Here is a 19,176-nt window from a genome sequence, read left to right as displayed (position 1 = left end):
ATCAGCATGGTGGTGGCAACAGCATCTTATTTTCATTAATAATAATCAATAATCCTGTCAAATTCAGGGTGGGATTCTTATTTTTAGGATATCATATTGTGGTAGGATAAAAAATGTGTCCCTGAGACATCATGTTCTAATCCCTGATATCTGTAAATTTTGCTTTATATTGAGAAAGGGTCCTTGTATCTGGAATTAAGTTAATGATCCAGAGATAGAGAGAGTATCCTGGATTATCTTGGTGGACTCTGTAATCACAAATAACCATATAAGAGAGAGAGAGAGAGAGAAAGAGAGATTTTTACTATAGACAGAAGAGGAGTAGGAGATGTGACCTTAGAAGCAGGAAGGTGGCCACAAGCCAAGGAATGTTGGAGGGCCACCAGAAGCTGGAAGAGCCAAGAAACGAATCCCCCTCTAGAACTTTAGGAGGGAGTGCAACTCTGTGGATATCTTGAATTCAGCCCAGTGTTAGTGGCTTTGGACTTCTGAAACTATGAGAGAATAAGTTTCTGTTGTTTTAAGCCACTAAGTTTGTGATAATTTGTTACTGCCACCATAGAAAACTAATACATATGCTATTTCTCTAATTATGACACATTTAAGACCTTGGGTTCAATCTTCTTAATCTATACAAGACTTATTTGAGCATATTATATATTCAAATGTCTCTCCTCTTTATAAAACAACTGTGGGAAAAGTATGCCCATGCAGCAAAAGAAAATACGTATTGACTTCTGCATAAAAGGAGATACTTCATGTTTCAAAAAAATCTGATTATAAATAATATGTATGGGAGGTTATATAGACAATATAAAATAAAGATGAAAATAAAAATAAGGCAGGATTCCATCATCCAGAAATAATCTCCATTTTTTGGAATGTGACATATACCCTTTCAAATTTCTTTCTCCAGCTACACATATACCCACATACACACATGTTTACATACCTAATCACATTTATATAATCATGCTACATTATGAAAATTGGATCAATACTATATATTTTATACTTGTTTTTTCTACTGAATATTTTATGGGATCCATTTCCAGTTAGTAAATGTGCGTATATTATCATTTTAATAGTTGTGTAATATTCTAGTAATATGCTGTGCCCTATATTTTTTTTCCAGCAAATGATCATTTTCTTGGATATTTAGTTTCAAGTCTTTATTTTGATGAGAATCTGATGCATATATTTCTCTGAACTGGTCTGACCATTTTTTTCTGGTATGATCGCTAGAAGCAACATTGCTGAGTCAAATATATATATATATATATTTATTTATTTATTTATACTTGAAATACTGATGCATAGTGTCAAATTAGTATTTCCAGGTTTATACCATACTAGTCCCCAAACAACAGTACAGCTTTGCCAATATTGATTTAAAAATTAAGATTCTTCCACTGCAAGAAACAAAAAAAAATGCCAACTAATGGAAAAAAAAAAAAAAAAAGGATATAGCAAAAGGAGGCTGAGGTAGCTCACAGATACAAAGAAAAGACTGAATGGCCAAGGTGGGGGCCATTCCTCTCTCTAGAGTTCTTCCAGAAGGGAGTATTGATCTATCCCCTTTTTATTTCTTTGTGATTTAAATTTCCAGAAGGAAATTGGGATTGGGATTGCCAGAGCCTGGCCCCATGCTCACTCCTCTGGACAATCACTGCCTGCAGGGCAATGTAGTATTAAGTGTCGATTGGCCATCTCCCAACATAGGCTAACACAATGAAGAAATGAAGAAATACCAGTCCTCCACAGTGTGAACACCAAAGGGAAGCCATTTTCGGGATAAATTCTCCCTGATGTCCAACCTCCCAGTGGTCCATTCCAAGACCAAATTAATAACTGCAGCTAAATCTGCAGAAAGAGAGTGTGAAACATTCACTTCTTGGAGCATGAATCACCTGAGAAAATAAAGAATGACATCAAGATTCCTGAGAATATCAGCCAAAAATATAGAAGCTGAAGGATAAAGGAAGGTGACCAAATTCCCCTGAGACATACCTGCTGAGAGTTTTCCAAATCACATTCTGTATTCCATGTAGTCTCCTGCATGTGACCATGCTTATGTTATACTCTGAATAAACCATGTAGACAAGAGAAAAAGTACCTCTTACCAAATGAAAGGCATATTTCTTTCTAGATGATCTGCATGCTACACTTCATAAGGGATAAAAATTTGACACAAACATTACACTAAACCTCAGATCCTATATGAATACTGAACTTACCCTTGTATTTCATTACTTGGGTAAAAAAGGCACATTAAATTTTACTCACTCCACCCTTCCCAAACTTATCCTTTTATCTCAGTGGATATCAGTGCCATTTACCAGGTAACTAAGCCCATGTTCTGTTTTTTTCTTGACTTTTTCTTCACCTCTGCGTCCCATCCATTTCTAGATTATACTTAATGGTAATGGATACCACATTCATAGCATTTACCATATGCTGACCAGGGTTCTATGCTTGTTACAAACATGAATTTATTTACTTCTCACTACATTTCTAGAAATTACTATGATTATCCTTGTTTCGCAGACAAGAGAACTGAAATGCAGGATCCCAAGTCACAAAGCTATAAAGTGCTAGAGCTGGGATGCTGCCTTCAGGCATTCTGGCTCCAGAATCAATGCTGTTAACTATTAGAGTTTGTGTTCTGTTTTTTGAATCTCTCCTCTTTGGTCAAGTCCTTATCAAAAATCACTTGGATTTGATCTTAACAGTGGGGCCATTATATGAACCTAAATATTTGATAAAATTTCACAAAACTATAGATAAGCAAAAGTTGATAAAATCTGAGTAAGGTTGGGACGCCTGGGTGGCTCAGTGGTTGAACATCTGCCTTCAGCTCAGGGCATGATCCCGGAGTTCTGGGATCGAGTCCCACATCAACCTCCCCGCGAGGAGCCTGCTTCTCCCTCTGCCTATGTTTCTACCTTCTCTCTGGGTCTCTCATCAATTAAAAAAAAAAAAAAATTGAGTAAGGATCATAGTCTAGTTAATAGTATTGTGCAATATCAGTTTTCTGGTTTTGGTGCTGTATTGTAGTTAAGTAAGTTGTCACTGTTAAGAGAAGCTAGGTTAAGGATACACGGGTTCTTTGTAGTATTTTTGCCACTTATTGTAATATATAATTATTTCAAAGTCAAAAAAATTAAAGTCTTTTTTAATTAATTATTTTTTAAAAGGAGGAAGTCTCCAGTTTTTTATCTCCATGTCCTGTTCTCCAATTTTTTTTTTTCTCACTGTAGCCAGAGGAATCTTTCTGATTTCCTCCCATTATTTCCTTGGTTCTTCTACGTCCCCCATTGCTCTGAAGGACGCAATCGACATTCCTTAATATATTTAAAGCCCTAGCTTCAGGCTAGATCTAGAATTCCACCGCCTGGCTAAGCCTGCATTTATTTATTTATTTATTTATTTATTTATTTATTTATTTACTTATTATTTTATTTATTTGAGAGAGAGAGAGGCAGAGGGAGAAGCAGGCTCCATGCAGGGAGCCCGATGTGGGACTCGATCCCCGTTCTCCAGGATCATGCCCTGGGCTGAAGGCAGGGCTACACTGCTAAGCCACCGGGGCTGCCCCAAGCCCTGCATTTAATACTGCATTTCCATACTGCACTCTCGGCAGACTTAACTTTTTCTTTCCAGAATGTATCCTGGGATCACTACTCTGGGACTTTGCTCCTTTTCTTTTCCTCATGCCTGGAGACCCCCCTCTGCTTATGATGCTTCATCATGCAAGCTGAGTAGGTGCTCAGAATTGCATTCTCTGGGACTTTTTTCCACATCATCTTGCTACTCCACCTGAGTTGAGTTTGATCCCTCCCAAAGTCCCCATAGCACCTGATAAGTGCCTCCACCTTGGCATTTCCTAAGTTGCATCACACCCATCTATTAATCATGTGCCTCCTGGCACACTCCCTGAGGACTAAAATAAATCTATCTTACACAGCACCTAGGCAGCCCAGTAGGTTAAACAACTGACTCTTAATTTCGGCTCAGGTAATGCTATCAGGATCATGAGATTAAGCCCCTGTATTCCGTTCTGTGCTCAGTGGGAAGTCTGCTTGAGATTCTTACACCCCACCCCTCCCCCTCTGCCCCCTTTGTTCCTCCCCCTGTTTGTGCTCACATTCTTTCTCTCTCTAAGATAAATAAAATCTTTTTTAAAAAATCTACCTTAAATAAAAAAAAAAAAAACCTACCCCATAGTGGGCCCTGAATAAGTGTGTTTCTTGAATGAAAGAAAAATAAATGGATCCCTGGGTTGAGCACTTTCTATCTAGCTAAGTATCTTTATTTACTTGACACCTAGCTCAAATTCCTTTTATTTTATTTTTTATCACAAAACAGTTAATGCACTTTTATGCTGCCATTCCCAGGTCCACATTTTAATTATTTTTTTAAACATTCCAAATGATATTTGGGAGAATTCATAAATGTACAGAAATAATTTCAAAGGCTATCAGTTTATGAGAATATAAAAGGTACATGATATTGCTGTGATTTTTGAATATTTCTATAAGGAAATACATTGGGTTCACATTTATTCTCTCATCCTAGGGTTGATCACTTTATGTAATTCTCCCTCTTGTCTCAAGGTTGCTTTATTCTGCCAAACAAAGCATGCATTTAGTTTCGATTTCTTTAAATCCCAATGTAAACTTGATGCTTTAAATATTTGGAATTTTCCGTTTATTTTGTCATGCTTACATTCTACAGAAACTTAAGGTAACTCAAATCTTCAATATGTTTTCTTTTAATCTCTCATGTATCATATGGCACAGATTCTGTCCAGGAGAAAGAGAACTCACCAATTTGAAATTTATCTTTTTTTTGATACACAAGTATGACTTTTTGGTTAAATGTGACCAAAAGTCACTTACAATTATTTGCTGATGGTCTGAGATACCTAAGTATGCACAGGGAGTAATAATGGTGAGTAAATCCAGCCAGACACATTTCATTCTCAGCAAGTGTCTCCAACTAGTTTGATAATGTGACCTCTTCCAGAATGTTCCAAGCAGAGTTAGATTACTACCTTCCTTTCCCTTGAAGCCCAGGTATAGTCCAGGGAAATTTAGGGCACATGTTCCAGACGTCTTACACTGAAATACCTTTGGCTATTGTGGTTAAAAATACTTTCTCCAAAACTAGAATCATTCATGAGGGAATTCTGAGACGATTTGGTCGCTTTTGTTCAAAAACAGAAAAGAATGATTTCTTTAAAGAGTAAGGAAAAGAACTTGAGGCAAAGAGTATTAGGTTGAAACTTAGAACTTACATAGCTGTCATGAATTGGCACTCTGCGATCTGGAAATACCTTCTGGTATTGTCAAGATGTTTGAAAGAGAAGTCTATTCTTTCTACGTTGGTGTGCTCTTAAAAATGCAATTTAATGATAGGTCTCCTAAAAAGTCTCTTGTGTAGATTTAGTCATGTATTCCTCTGAACTCCTGTAGCATTGGTAATAAGAACAAACTCTACGACCTGCTGGTGTTCATCTGAGCATATTATATATATATTACTTCATCTAATCACCAAAGTGATCCTTTGAGGTAGACATGGTATTACCATCAACTGCATTTTTCAGATGAGTACACGGAGACCCAGAGAGGATAGATAACTTGCCCAAGGTCGCACAGCTAGGAAGTGACAGAATAGCACTCAGCTCAGGCCATGTTACTCCAGAACACCAGTTCTTAACTCCCATGTTTGGTCACTTTCCATTCCATTCATGTTTCTGCCAGAGCACTGACCCTGCTAGAATACAGTTCATGTCTGTGGATGTCTCCTTTGCTGACTGAAAGGCCTTCCATCTCATTCATTCCTATACAAATGCCAAGAAAGTGCTGCCCATTGTTGGCTACATAAAGAGTTGTTGAATTAGTAAATGTCCCTTCTGTTGATTCAATCCTTTGGATTATTGGTAAGACTTAAATACAGGTACAAGAAGAGAAATAAGGAAAAGGCAAACTTGACTACAACATTATTGTGTGCAGTAGGGAACAGCATATTCAAAGACCTCATAGCAGAAAGGAACATGGGGAGCAAGAAGAAAAGAGCAAAAGAAGGATTCAGATGATCCTGGAATCTCACTGGCTTTGTCCTCTCCATCCCCAGTGTTCATGGGCAATCTAGGATTGACAACAATTGACCGGTTTCCTGTTCAATGTGTTCTTTGGAATAAATTTCATTGCATTCCTATCAGGATAATAAAATCATGTTCCAAATGATTCCCATTTTCTGTTCTCAAAAAGAAATCATTCTATAAAATCAGGCAATGGACATTTGACCTTTCAAACTCCTTTTTAATTTTATTTTATTTTTGTTTTTTTTTCCCCAAAACATTCTGAATTGAAAACTCCAAAAATTAAGGAATCTTGGAAATTTAGTGACCTTTCATTTATGCTTCAGTCCAAGCTCTGATGGTTGCCATCACTGAGCTACAAAAAAGAGGTAGTTGCTGAGAGGTAAAGAGCAATGACAGTCATTTCTTTCAGAGATTTAAAATGCTGAACTTCCCTTCCAGGAATAGAGAGAGCTACTTTATGCTCTTTATTACACCAGCACTGAGAGAATTCCCATGGAATTTCTTAGGAGGAGGAACAGATCTTGTTCTTTCCTTAGCTTTTAAAAATAGGTCAGGATATCAGAACTGAAGTACATGTTTATCTTGGTGTCCCAATTTATCCTATTCTATTTTATAGTCTTCCTGTTTGTGTGTGTGTCTCTCTCAGGGAACCACATGGAAAACAAATGTCTAGTGAGCAGTTTTTCCTCAGAAATAAAAATGTAAAAGCAATATGAATTCCCCAGTAAGCCTACCATCAGGGGAAATGGGGTAGGAAGGCAACTTTCAAACAGGTTTTTCCAGAAACCTAGATAAAGTGTGAGAATAATTGGAGCTGTCCCTCGAGGGAAGCCATAAAATGCTATGATGCTGAAGTGAATAAAGAATTAAGAGACTCCGCAGAGGGCACACTCATTTCCCCAGCACGTTACTGTGCAATGCTGTTTTCAATGCAGATGTCTTTGTTCTGCAGGGAGAAGAGTGAATGGATGGCTGTGCTGTGGGTGCTGGGTGCCTAGTGGGTTTCCTAGAGACCACCGAGATAATTAAAATGCCCAGTAACTAGAGAAAACAAAACAAAACAAACACAAAAAACTTTGATCTCAAGTATGATATGGATGAGGCTGCCAGTATATGGCTTGCAAATTGGGTTGCTTTTCTTTGGTCTATTCTTCAGTAATGGGAAGCAAGGATATTTAATATTGGCTGGAATTATGTTCAAAGCAAAATTTATTTGAAAGCCTTCATATTTTATTTTGTTTTGTGTTTTATCTTATTTTATTTTGCTGGTGGTGACTTGGAAGACTAGTGTTGGGTTTTTGAAATGATTAAGATCTTGACCCGGATTTGCTAAGCTGAGATGAATGTGTTTTAAAGATGACTGGCTTTGGTGTAGGATGTTCTCTATGGGATCATACTGTGTACTTTACCCATGGGCCTCATTAATTACACCCATTCTGCAAAATCACACTACATAGTCCCCGTCTTACATGGTCACAGGTCATCATTAATTAAAATCTTATCTGGCATTGTCTTTTAAACTTTTTAAAATTTTGAAATAATTTCAGACTAACAACAACATTTCAATAAATAGTACAAGAATTACTATTTACTTTCTACTCAGGCTCCTGTAAATGTTAGCCTTTATTACATCTATTATTTATTTTCTCTCTTTGAATTAGACACAGTGCATTGATATCTCATACCATTTTAATATTAGCTTTTTAGTTGCTGCTGAAGATCTGAGTTGCCATTTAACTTTTGTAGTCTAAAATGTCATGCCAAGAATGAGGTAATTTATCAATTTCCAGAGAACTAAATAGAATGCAATCATTACTTACTTATCCAGCAAATGTAAATAAACACAAGGATAAACCAAAGAATGTCAGGAGGGTATCTGATGAGAAACAAGGATAAGAAAAAATGAATCTAATTCCTGCTTCTTGTATCTAAGTTTCAGGGACATCTTATTCCAAAAATGAAGGCCCAGTGTATCTGAGATATGCAGATCCATAGGTGCTCTTGGCCATGGCAGTGAGAAGCAGTAGGAGGTAGGCAATTAAAGAGGCAGAATATAAATTTGGTAAGTGTAGGTGAAATCAATACTGATGCAGAAGATTAAATAGAGTTTTGATTAATGTAATTATTTCTTGAAATTCATGTGCCAAATAACTGCTTGTGAAGCTAGGACTGAAATCTAAAGTACCAGCCCCACACCCCCTCACCTCTGCATTCAGTGTGTTCTATCTTCACACAAGCAGTGTGTGTGTGTGTGTGTGTGAAACAAACTTTTTCATGTCATGAAAAAAATGAAGAAACAATGAAATACATTTTTACTTTATTTACTTTTATGAAATACACTTTTAAATAAAAGCAGTCATAATACTGGCTCAGTTGTGTAAGTCAAGTGGACATCTCTATGGTCACAGTCTCTATCCCTTCCTAGACTGAGTATATTTTGCATTTTTATGATCATTTGATATCCAGGTTGCTTCATGAATAGGGGCAATTTGTTATACCTTTTGGTATTGTCAAAGATCAGCCAAAAGCTTCAATTCATCCAATTGTCATTATTATTTGTTCTTAGTTAAGTATTCAAGAAAATGTTTTAACTTAATTAATTTGACATGTTGATATATTGCCACCGATTGTTAGGGTTGCATGGAGCAAGACAATCTGTGTGGTTTTACTCAGATCCAGATAAGCATCCTTCTTTAAACAAAGCTCCTGATAAAATCCTACCATAAAAACAAAAAACAAAAACAAAATTCTAAATAATACAGCAACAACATGATTTATGGAGCACCTTTTGTGTACGAAAGAGTGTTCTAAGCACAATACAGACCTCATTTTATATAGCTCTTACCATAGATTACTAATGAAGACACTATCATTTCGATATTGTAGTTGAAGTGATCCAGGCTCAGAAAGAAGAGTAGGTCACTGAACTCATGGGTGATAAACTTGGGATTTATCTTGTTCTTCTCTCTCACATCAAATTCCAAGTCTTTGTTCATTCTGTTAAAGTGCCTCTCATGACAATTAAAAGGAAAAATGTGTAAAGAAAGTATCAAGGTACAACAGGGATCTTTCCCATCAAACTCTGTCCATTTATTTCATGTCTTGCTAAAACTGGAAGCAGAGCTGCAGTTTATGGTTGCATGGTTTGTGCACTGCACAAGGGTGACCACCCGAGAAGGAGAGTGGGAGCTGACTCATAGCCCTTGCTTGACCCGTCTGGATCCTTTCTTGTCCATTCACAGGGAGCACTTTTTCTCATACGGAGCAGTCAACTGGAACAAACACTGCCACTCACACAGTTCACTCATCTCTTCCACTTAGTTTTTAGACTTCTCCTAGAATGTCTCTTGGCTCCTCATTCTAATGTTTTAAACTAACTATCTTTTCTAAGTTTTAGGCTAGCTTACCTCAAAATGAGCCCAATGCTATAACATTATTCTCTATCTTCAGCTAATCAGAAGTCTGCTGCAATTTGCTGTTTGCTCAATCTGTGCTTCCCTTTTCCTCATCTCAAAAGGAAGCCCAATTGTGTAGTCTGCAGTCTCATAAGTAAATCTCTGCAGTCATGTGTATTACTACAAATAATTTTTCTAATCCAAGACAATATTTACTTTTTACTCTACATTTCAAAGGAGCACCTGTGTTCTATGAAATGTATACGATATGACTCTTTCACTATATGCAAATAAAAGAATCACTACTCATAATCACCTTTTCTGGCCTGGATGGGAACAATGACATCAACATCAAAGATTCTACAACTTATTCTAAAAGATCTTGTATCCCTACAGGTTTCAGTAAAGATTTGACCAAATGTGAAAACTTGGAACAATTTAAAGTGGTTCCTCCACAGTCACAAAAATAAGTGCCTTATTTCCTTCTGTTATAGAGCATTTACATAAGTACATGATGAGGGAATTAAAATTCACACGAGTATGAGGAGCAAGAGAAGAAAATAAGAGGCATTTCAGGAGCACATAATGTTGAGGCCCAGAGCTAGCATGGGAACAAAATTAGAATTTGCTTTGTTGTTCCCTTCCCCCACGTGAGTCTATCATTTGCTCATTTGGTAAATATTTACCGAGTATCTGTTATGTTCAATGAATGAATTGAATTTTCTTCCAGCAATGAACAAATAAGAGGATACCAAACTTCATGAAGTATACAGACTATTGGGAGGAGACATCAAATAATTTTTTAAAAATACTTAATTGCTGGGACACTGCCAATAAGGAAAGCCTGCAATGTATGGTAGATAGGCAGCTGTAGCTTGAGGTCAGTCTTCAACACAGCAGCATCTCCTCTCATCTACTCACGGGGCTCTGGGGATATCACAGTTACATTTCAGAAGCAGTAGGAAAATGTCATTTGTGAATATGGAATATTTATGAAAATTACAAATTTGAAATATGTTTATAGTCATCAAAATCTAAACATACATGCACACACTCTCTTCACTTTTGTAAGCTATTTAAAATGAAGACAGACAAGGGCACTGCCTAAAAATGTTAGGCATAAGTAGGACTCAAAGTGTGCCCAAACGCAACATGACTTATAGCAAGGAGCCTAGTTCTCAGAGGGGTCTGGGGAGACCTCAAAGACAGGCAGGACTGATAATTTGCCTGGATGGAATAGTTTCATGGGCCATTTCTCCACTGTGTGTTCCTGAGCACCATATTCATCTCACTCAGAAGACCCCAGAGAAGCTGTTTGATTTGTTGGCTCATCTGTGGCAGATTCCATCCTTGGAGCTTTCGCCTTTTCAGTTCCTGTTTCTTTGGCTTCGTTTTCTGGAAAACTAGAACTGGGGAAAGGACATAAAAAGCATTTAAAGAATCCACATGTTCTAGATCTTCTCTTCTGCTCTTTCTTCTTGCTTTCAGCTCATCTTGAGACAAAACTGTCTTAAGTTCGGTTAAGTTTGGAAATTCAAACCTGAAACACTGGCTCCTTGAAAACACTCATGTGGTCTGGGAGGTGAGGAGGAAATACTATTTAGGCAGGAACTAATGAGCTGAAGAGAGTTGGCCATATAAAGGAGAGCAAGGGGGGAAGATTGTAGGGAGGAGGAATGGTTATAGGAACACACTTGGTATAAAGTAGTGGGAAGCGTGGTGCATTCATCAGAGCCACTGAAGGACAATGTGTCTGGAGCATGCAGGGATGTGGGGAGACTGATGCAAGATAAGGCTGGGGAATTAGGAGGAGGCCAAAATCTATAGGTCTTTCAGAGCAGCCTTTAGCAATTTAGACTGTACTAGAATAACAGAAAGCTCTTCAAAGGCTTTACTGAAAAGTAATCAGAAGAAAAGGGACTCAGGCCAATTGGAGCATAATTAGCAAAGCAAGTTCACAGATTTGTGCCTTCTATTACCATATGAAATAAATGTTGACATCCAAATTAATGTTCTAATACCTTCAGCCTTTGAACTTTCTACACACACAAATACAGATAAGCCTTAGGTATCCTCAGATTGCCTGGGTCTCTTCAGTATTCACCCACAAGTCATGGCATTTGTGGAAGAAAGTTTTCAACCATTGACAAAAGGAGAAGAAATAGCAACTTGTGTTTCAAGGCAATGAATAATTGGGCAAGATACCCAGTAATTTCAGCCAAAATAATGATGTGCTTATTTTTTGTGGGACAAAATATAAAATTCAATTAGAATTTCAAAATTAGTGTCTACTTAGGGAAAAGTCCTTAACATCATTACCAATCTATTTTAGAAAGGTAAATGTAAATTGTCATTTAGATTTAAGTGCTTTTCCATCAAAGTATATAATGAGCTTGGCTGAGGTGATTTCAGAACATCAGTGTGAACATAATTAATACATGGAAATGTATGAAAAATGATCATGAGAAGAACAGAATTAAATAATGAGAATTCATAATGCAGAGCACGTTGCAAGGGCTTAACATCCATAATATTCCTCATTTTCAAGGAAACACTATTATCGAATATGAAAATGATTTAACATAACCTTGCAACTTTAGGCCAGAACAATTGATAAAATGTCACTCATTTGCACATTTCAGATAAAAGTGAATATTAACACTCTGACTGCCTAATCTCAGAAATGCTTTTTTGCCCAGGACCTAGAACATCTAGAGCACAAGAGGTGCTCAATTTGAGTACGGATTCCTAATGTGATAAGCCTGTAAATCTTTTCAGTGACATAAATTAAAAAGTACTTAAAAAAAATGCTGTTAACGCAGTCCTATGCCTAGCCCTTTGTGAGGTGTTCTGGAAACAAAAGATGCAGAAAAATACTGTCCTTGCTTTCTAGGAGTTTACAATATATTCAAACAGTGTCTGGGAAAAATGACCATAGTGAGTGAGTGTGTGTGTGTGTGTGTGTGTGTGTGTGTGGCGGGGCAGTTAGTTCTAAAATCATGAGCCCTGTTAAGGAAAATTTTACATTACAGATAAAAGTTATATTAATATGAGGACCTGCATTTACTTAGCACTTTATCATTCTTTCATTTAGCAATTAGTTATTTAGCACTGCTAGTTCTTGGATTTGTTGCTTGGTATCTCACTTACCACTGTGACTAAAGATCGATGTTACACATTTAGGAAGCAGGAGATAGTGTTAAAACTAATTTCTACCCAGCTCTGAAGTCCAGGGTTTTTCCTTAACTAGAAAGTGATCATTTGTTGTTTCATTTGACCCCATGCAACGATTTCATTCCTTTTTGGGTAGCTGCTTCTCCTACAAGGTTGTGATTCTGCAAGGGGTTTCCAATTCCCAAGCTGGAGAGCCTTGGTCATGTGTGTAGGCCCATGACCTAGTCATTGTAACCATCTCCAGGTGCACTCCTATTGCTTCAGAAATGGATATGCAACTGAACCAAAACAAGAACAGTTCTTTCCTAAATAGTTTGTGCAAGAAGGCAGAGGAGACTTCTATTTTCTTTGACATGTGGTTGTAAGATACAACACTGAAGCTGCTCATGGCCATGAGTTCAGACCTGGGAAAAAATGATGGAGAGAATGAAACTCCTATCTACTGAGAAATAGCCAAGAGGCAGAGGTGAGAGCACAGGTGGAAGTAAGGGTAGAAGGATGGCAGGAGGGAAGGCATAGGGAAACCCAACGGTGTGTACTTAGAGACGGTTCTTTCTTCTTACTCCTTCCCATGACTTGCTTCTGAAATGAACACATTCCTTGTAGTTGCTTAAACTGATTTATATTATACATCCTGACCCATATATCATTGGGATTCAGCATGTAAAGCGGACAGCATTTGGAGCCTCAGCTGGGGTGCTTGGAATCCTGACTTAGGGCTTATTAACTGATTAAACTTAACATTTTGTAGCTTTGGTTTTCTCATCTGTTAAATTTTTTTTCTCCTATGTTATTGAAAAGATTGCACAATGTAATGTACTTGGTATATTTGGTAAAATGCTCACTGACAAAGGGTTTGATGCAATAGACTTTTTTTTTTCTCTATAACCCTCAGTAGCTTTTTTCTGTGTCCCTCGCAGCTTTCCACCATCCTTTCCAATTGGCATTCTTGAAAAACATCTGTTTAGCTAGAAGTTACAGAGTGACTTTAAAAGTTTCTGTGCCAGTGGTGACCAGGCAGCTTTCCTTAATTCAGACCACAAGCAGCAGAGGTCAGCTACATGCATGAGAATACACTGTGATATTTCCCCCTCGCCATCTTTCCTGTTGGCCCTTATTCTCCCATTATTCGTGAAATTTTTACAGGAAACTCCACCAGGAAAGCCAACTGAATATAAAACATGTTTCTGACAATATGAATCAGCTACCATAGAACTATAAAGTTGGAAAAACCTTAGAGAAACAATGGCCAACCAATAGGCAGTTATTTTACAACGGAAGAAGAAAGAGGAGAAAACACTGAGCTGAACCTTTATATATGCTTGTTCCTTCAACTCCTCACCATGAGAAGTAAATATTATTACCTGATTTGGTAGGGGTGGAGACTGAGGGTCAGAGAAGGGAAGTCATCTGCCCAAGAACACAGCGGAGGCATGTCTTACTCCAGAGAAGGCCCTTCACCTAGGTGTGTTTTTTCCAATAACAGAAGAGCTGATGAGTAGGAGTAAACAAGCCTTAGGATAAGTCTCAGAAAAAGAGTTTTTGTTCACAAAGGGGGCTCTGAAGGAGTAGGACTTTTTAGGATAAAAATAAAACCTGAAATTTCATTTTACTCTCTCTGAGCCATGCACTCACTTTCCACATGTGGATTGTTCTTTTTCTTTTCCTTTTTTTTAGGACCTGATGTTCTATCGTTATGCCAACTTCTTTGAAAAACATTCCTGCACACAAAAAACTGGAGTGGAGGAGGGCTGAACAGACTCTTCAAAGGAAAGAACTAGAATTTGGTCTTTTAGCTTTTTTTCTCCCTCTTCCTTCCTTCTCTTCTTTAACCAAACCCTCCCCCAGAATACACACATTCATACTTTTCTATAAATTATAACTAATAATAAATTTGATTATGCAAATTCTCCAATGTATCTCAATATTTTCCTTATAATCTGTTTCAACTCCTTCTTGTGGGGACAGGCAGTATTCCATGGATAGACCTGTAACTGAAATGTTACGCCCATATCTCAAGCCAAGATTTCACCCTCCTTTGAAAATTGAAATGCCCTCTCCGTGTATTTAGTCTTGTTAACAGCAATAATCATCATCATTTAGATGCTTTTAGAATATAGAATTTTCTTCGTATGTTTTTGAGACGGATTTCTTTTTAATTGGCATAGTGTTGTAAAAGCTTAGGCTCTGGAGTCTGATTTTTCTGGGTTTGAATTCTAGCTTTCCCACTTCTAGCTGTGAGTCCTCGGGCTAATTGTTTAATTGCCTTAATCATCAGTTTTCTCATCTGTAAAACAGGAAAGAGTAATATAGTTCTCATAGAACTATGGAAAAGTTAAATGAGCCTATGGTTGGAAAATATTTAGTAAAATGGATGGAACATGGTACATGCTGCATAGTTAGCTATCCTCCATCATTATCTTCTTCTTCATCCTCATTTTAATGTGGGATATTGATGAAAGAGCTACATAAAATAAAAGAATAATATGTACAAATCATTGTGAGGAAAGTTTCCCAATACTGACTTTTAAGTAATTTAAAGCAGTCATAGGGGCAGCCCCAGTGGCACAGCGGTTTAGTGCTGCCTGCAGCCCGGGCGTGATCCTGGAGACCCGGGGTCAAGTCCCACGTCCGGCTCCCTGCATGGAGCCTGCTTCTCCCTGTGCCTCTGCCTCTCTCTCTCTCTCTCTCTGTGTCTCTATGAATAAATAAATAAAATTTTTTTTAAAAAAGCAGTCATAGGGATCTATGTTATAAGACTGCAAATATGGCTTAAAACTGGTACCCAGAACTTCTGATTCAAATAATGCTGCAGTGCAAATGTTTTTGACAAAGACATGGATTACCTGGGGTATGCCATCCCTTTCAGAAATAGAGCATGTCAAACAATGGCCAAGTCAAAGCATGTGTTGGATATTTGAACAGGATATATCCACACTATAAGTTCAACTTTTAAACACCACTACTTTGGCTGTTGAAGATAGAGGAATTGAAACCTTTCTAGAGCACAGTGGGTTGTGAGCAGGATTGAGAAACCATGATCTCCACACAACTGTTGAACAAACAGTATCCTTAGTATCTTCTCCATTCCAGCATGGTGCCTGGTTATGACGGGGCAGTGGAGCACAAGGCAATGTTCTGGCTCTCCAGAACATTGTGATCATGACAGGGTGGGTGGAGAGAGGCCTTTAAAAAAGGCATATCAGTCAGGTTCTGCTGTAGTAACAATGAGCCCAAATCAACGACTTAGGCTAAAAAGTATGTACAAGGGAGATAAAGAAGCATGTAACCCAGAGTTCCTCAAAATTTTTTTCATTAATGCCCTCTTAAGGAGAATTTTTATATGTTTTCTTCTAATGCATTCCCAAAATGAAAGTTTCATACCACAGATAAATTGTATGTCTATGTACTATATGTATATCTGTACATATGTACTATATGTATATCCTTATATATAAAAATTGTAGGAGTCTTTTGCCTACCGAGAACAAATTTTCATCCCACTGTGGGCATTATCTCCCCCATTAAGAATTCAGGATCTAACCCACCTTGGAAGGTTTACAAGACACATCAAGAGTCTATAATACTTGGGTTTCATCTCAGAGGTAGCAGGAGGTTCTCCAACAAAGAAGAGGGAATAAGATTCCAGTCAGTGGGAAAGGCAATGGTACCAAAGGTTGAAAGAACCTTCTGTATTTTGGAAACTGTTAGAGTGCCTGGACTTTTGGGCTGAAGTCAGGGCATGGTGTGACAGAGAGCTGGGGAGGTAGGCATGTAATGATTCAGAGCTATGGTAAGGTGGTGAGGACCTCACCATAAAACCAACATTTCAGTTTTTCTTGACCTTCCTTGCCTGCTGACGCTCTAGTCATGGAAACAACTTTATTCCCAAGGGCAACTGTCCCTCACTTTAGCCTTTAAAATACTCCCACAATTGAAGGGGAGGGCTCCTAGCAGCAATGAGGCTAGCAACTGAGGCTTGAAACCTGCTGTTCGCCTTCCGAATGGGTCAGCTGGGAAATCAAGGGAAATGAATCATTGAAAACAGCTGTGTGGGTTGACCATGCTTTGGCAGTTGGCCATTGTTTGCCAGTAAAAGTAGCAGCAGAAGTCAACCTGTACTGAATCTTATTCACACATTTGGCTCAACCTATGGTGAATTTCTTAAAGGCTGATTTAAAGATTCTTTCTGAATTTCACTATTAACAAGAAAGCCATATCCTTATATCACAGAGGCATATTCAGATTGCCTATCAATTTGCAGAATTTATGTCAACTTTTCTATCTTCTTCTATCTTTGCAGCTTTAGCAATTAAAAAAATCATTCCAGGAAGTAAAGCACACATTATTTTTTGACAAACTTTTGTGTGTTCATATTTTCAAACCAAAGACTGGGTCACAGTGATGTGATAAACATGAACCTCCCTAGGGGTGGGGAATAAGACAAAAAATTGAAATATGGACTGTTTCAAAAAAATCTGGACATAAATTCACCATGTTTAAGGCTAGTCTGGGACTTAGTAAAAATGATCATGTTACAAAACATTAAAATAATTCCCTGACCTATACCTAATTACTTTACTTCAATTTCCACTGAGACATTTTTAACCTCTATGGACAGCAAAAATCCCTCCACTGACTATTTGCAAAATTGAATTCCAAAGCCTGTCTTTTAGGCTTGGTTTCTATAATCTAGCACGGATTACATTTGTGGAATGCTCTGATTTGTCTATATTTCTGTAACATATGGAGAAACAGGAAGCCCAGAACTGCTAAGTGCAGGTCATCATGCAGATACAATGTAATTGTGTTCAGATGTGATATTATTCCTTCTTCTGGGTCTTATTAGAGACACTCTAATTAATTAAAGGATGACAGATGTCCTTGTTGAATTCTTTTATCCCTTATAGTTAAGGCTTCATTTTTGGAGAATGGTACCATCTGAGTGAAAATAATCCATTAATACCAGGTTAAACAGAGACAAATAATGAAAATATAATTAAGAAGAACTGAGCCTCACTATGATTCAGAGGTAAAATTAAGTCCAACTTGTGACACTGAAGTTTCCCTGTGTCAGAGGCCCCAGTCCAGGTGGGTGCTCCAGCTTTCCCAGCATAGTCACCCCCTCCTGGAGCCAACATCATGAGCATTATTTAGATATTAGCACTGTATCCAACTTCCCCTTCACTATTAATGCTCTTTTGACAGTGGGAACCTCCCTCTAGTTCCAGTTCAAGTGGGTAACTTTGCAGCTGTAATTCCACAGCTGCTGAATGTACTAAAGATGTTGAATGCACTAGAAAAAGAATCACAGAATCATAGAAACTGAAGGAGGCTGCAGGGACAGGCTGGTCCATATCCTGTTCTTCCCCCTAGAAAAGATGTAGCCACACAGTGAATCCATTTTTTAAATCAAGACTAACTTTAATTATATTGAATTCTGAAAATTAAAAGATCTGTTCTGTATAGTACCATATGGATTTTTTTCCCCTCTTTGGCTTGTTTTTGTCAAGAACAGAGGTGGATTTATGAAGAAGCTAATGAAGCTTAAACATTAAGACTTTTCCAAAATGATGGAAAAAGTTTTGGAAAGTCCATGTCTTTAGTAATGTTTCTGTAACAGGACTCTAAAAGTGCTCTGTTTTAACTAAAACCTCACCACTGTCTCTTTCCACTCTGACATCTCCATCATATTGTCTCTTATATCAAGTGGCCACAGATTGGAGTTCCAGCTAGAAAAATGTTAGGTAACTCATATTTATATAATTTGCTGACATAGTTGTATATTTATTGATAGTGGTACCATTGTAGGAATGGCCTCTAGAAATAACTCCCAATTCAACTGTGCTCACTTATCCAGAGCCATGTCATGCAGGTGTACAGGCTCCAGACGTTGTATTATGAACTGAGGCTATCTCATGGACACATGGCACAAGAAATAAGTAAGTAGTGGAGCAGAAACAAGGCTTAAAATGTCCAGTGCTAGAAATGAGTCTATATAAAGAAAAATCTTCCAAATCTTACATGTCATACAAGAAGAACACATACATTTTCTCGAATTTGGTGTCCTGAAATTTGATGACTTTGCCAATACAAAGTTGTATAAAGTTGAGAAAAACTTTTCAAATACCAAAAATAAAAAATAAATAAATTTTGATCAATCATGCCAGATGAAAGACATTATTTTTACTTTCTATCTATAGAAAGATATATAATAAAATTACTATCATAAAAAGAAATGATCAAAGATTTTACCTGTCAAAAATGTAAGGAAAAGTGCTACAGTCTCCAGCAGTTAATTGATTAAATGTATCATTTTTTTTAGATTTTTGGCATTATTATAGTTGCCCATTTTATTAGATTTATAGGTTATTGTAATTTATCTTCTTATTCTAAATGTTTATTTTTGTTCCTAATTTGTGTTTGTGATTTTGTGCTCTTTTACTTTAAAAGGGCCTCCAAATGGTATAAGTTTCAGCATGTGTGGAGGTTTGGAAA

The sequence above is a fragment of the Canis lupus genome, chromosome 22 (assembly GCF_048164855.1).
Source record: "Canis lupus baileyi chromosome 22, mCanLup2.hap1, whole genome shotgun sequence".
Lineage (NCBI taxonomy): Eukaryota > Metazoa > Chordata > Mammalia > Carnivora > Canidae > Canis > Canis lupus.
Note: the sequence above shows the minus strand (reverse complement) of the source record.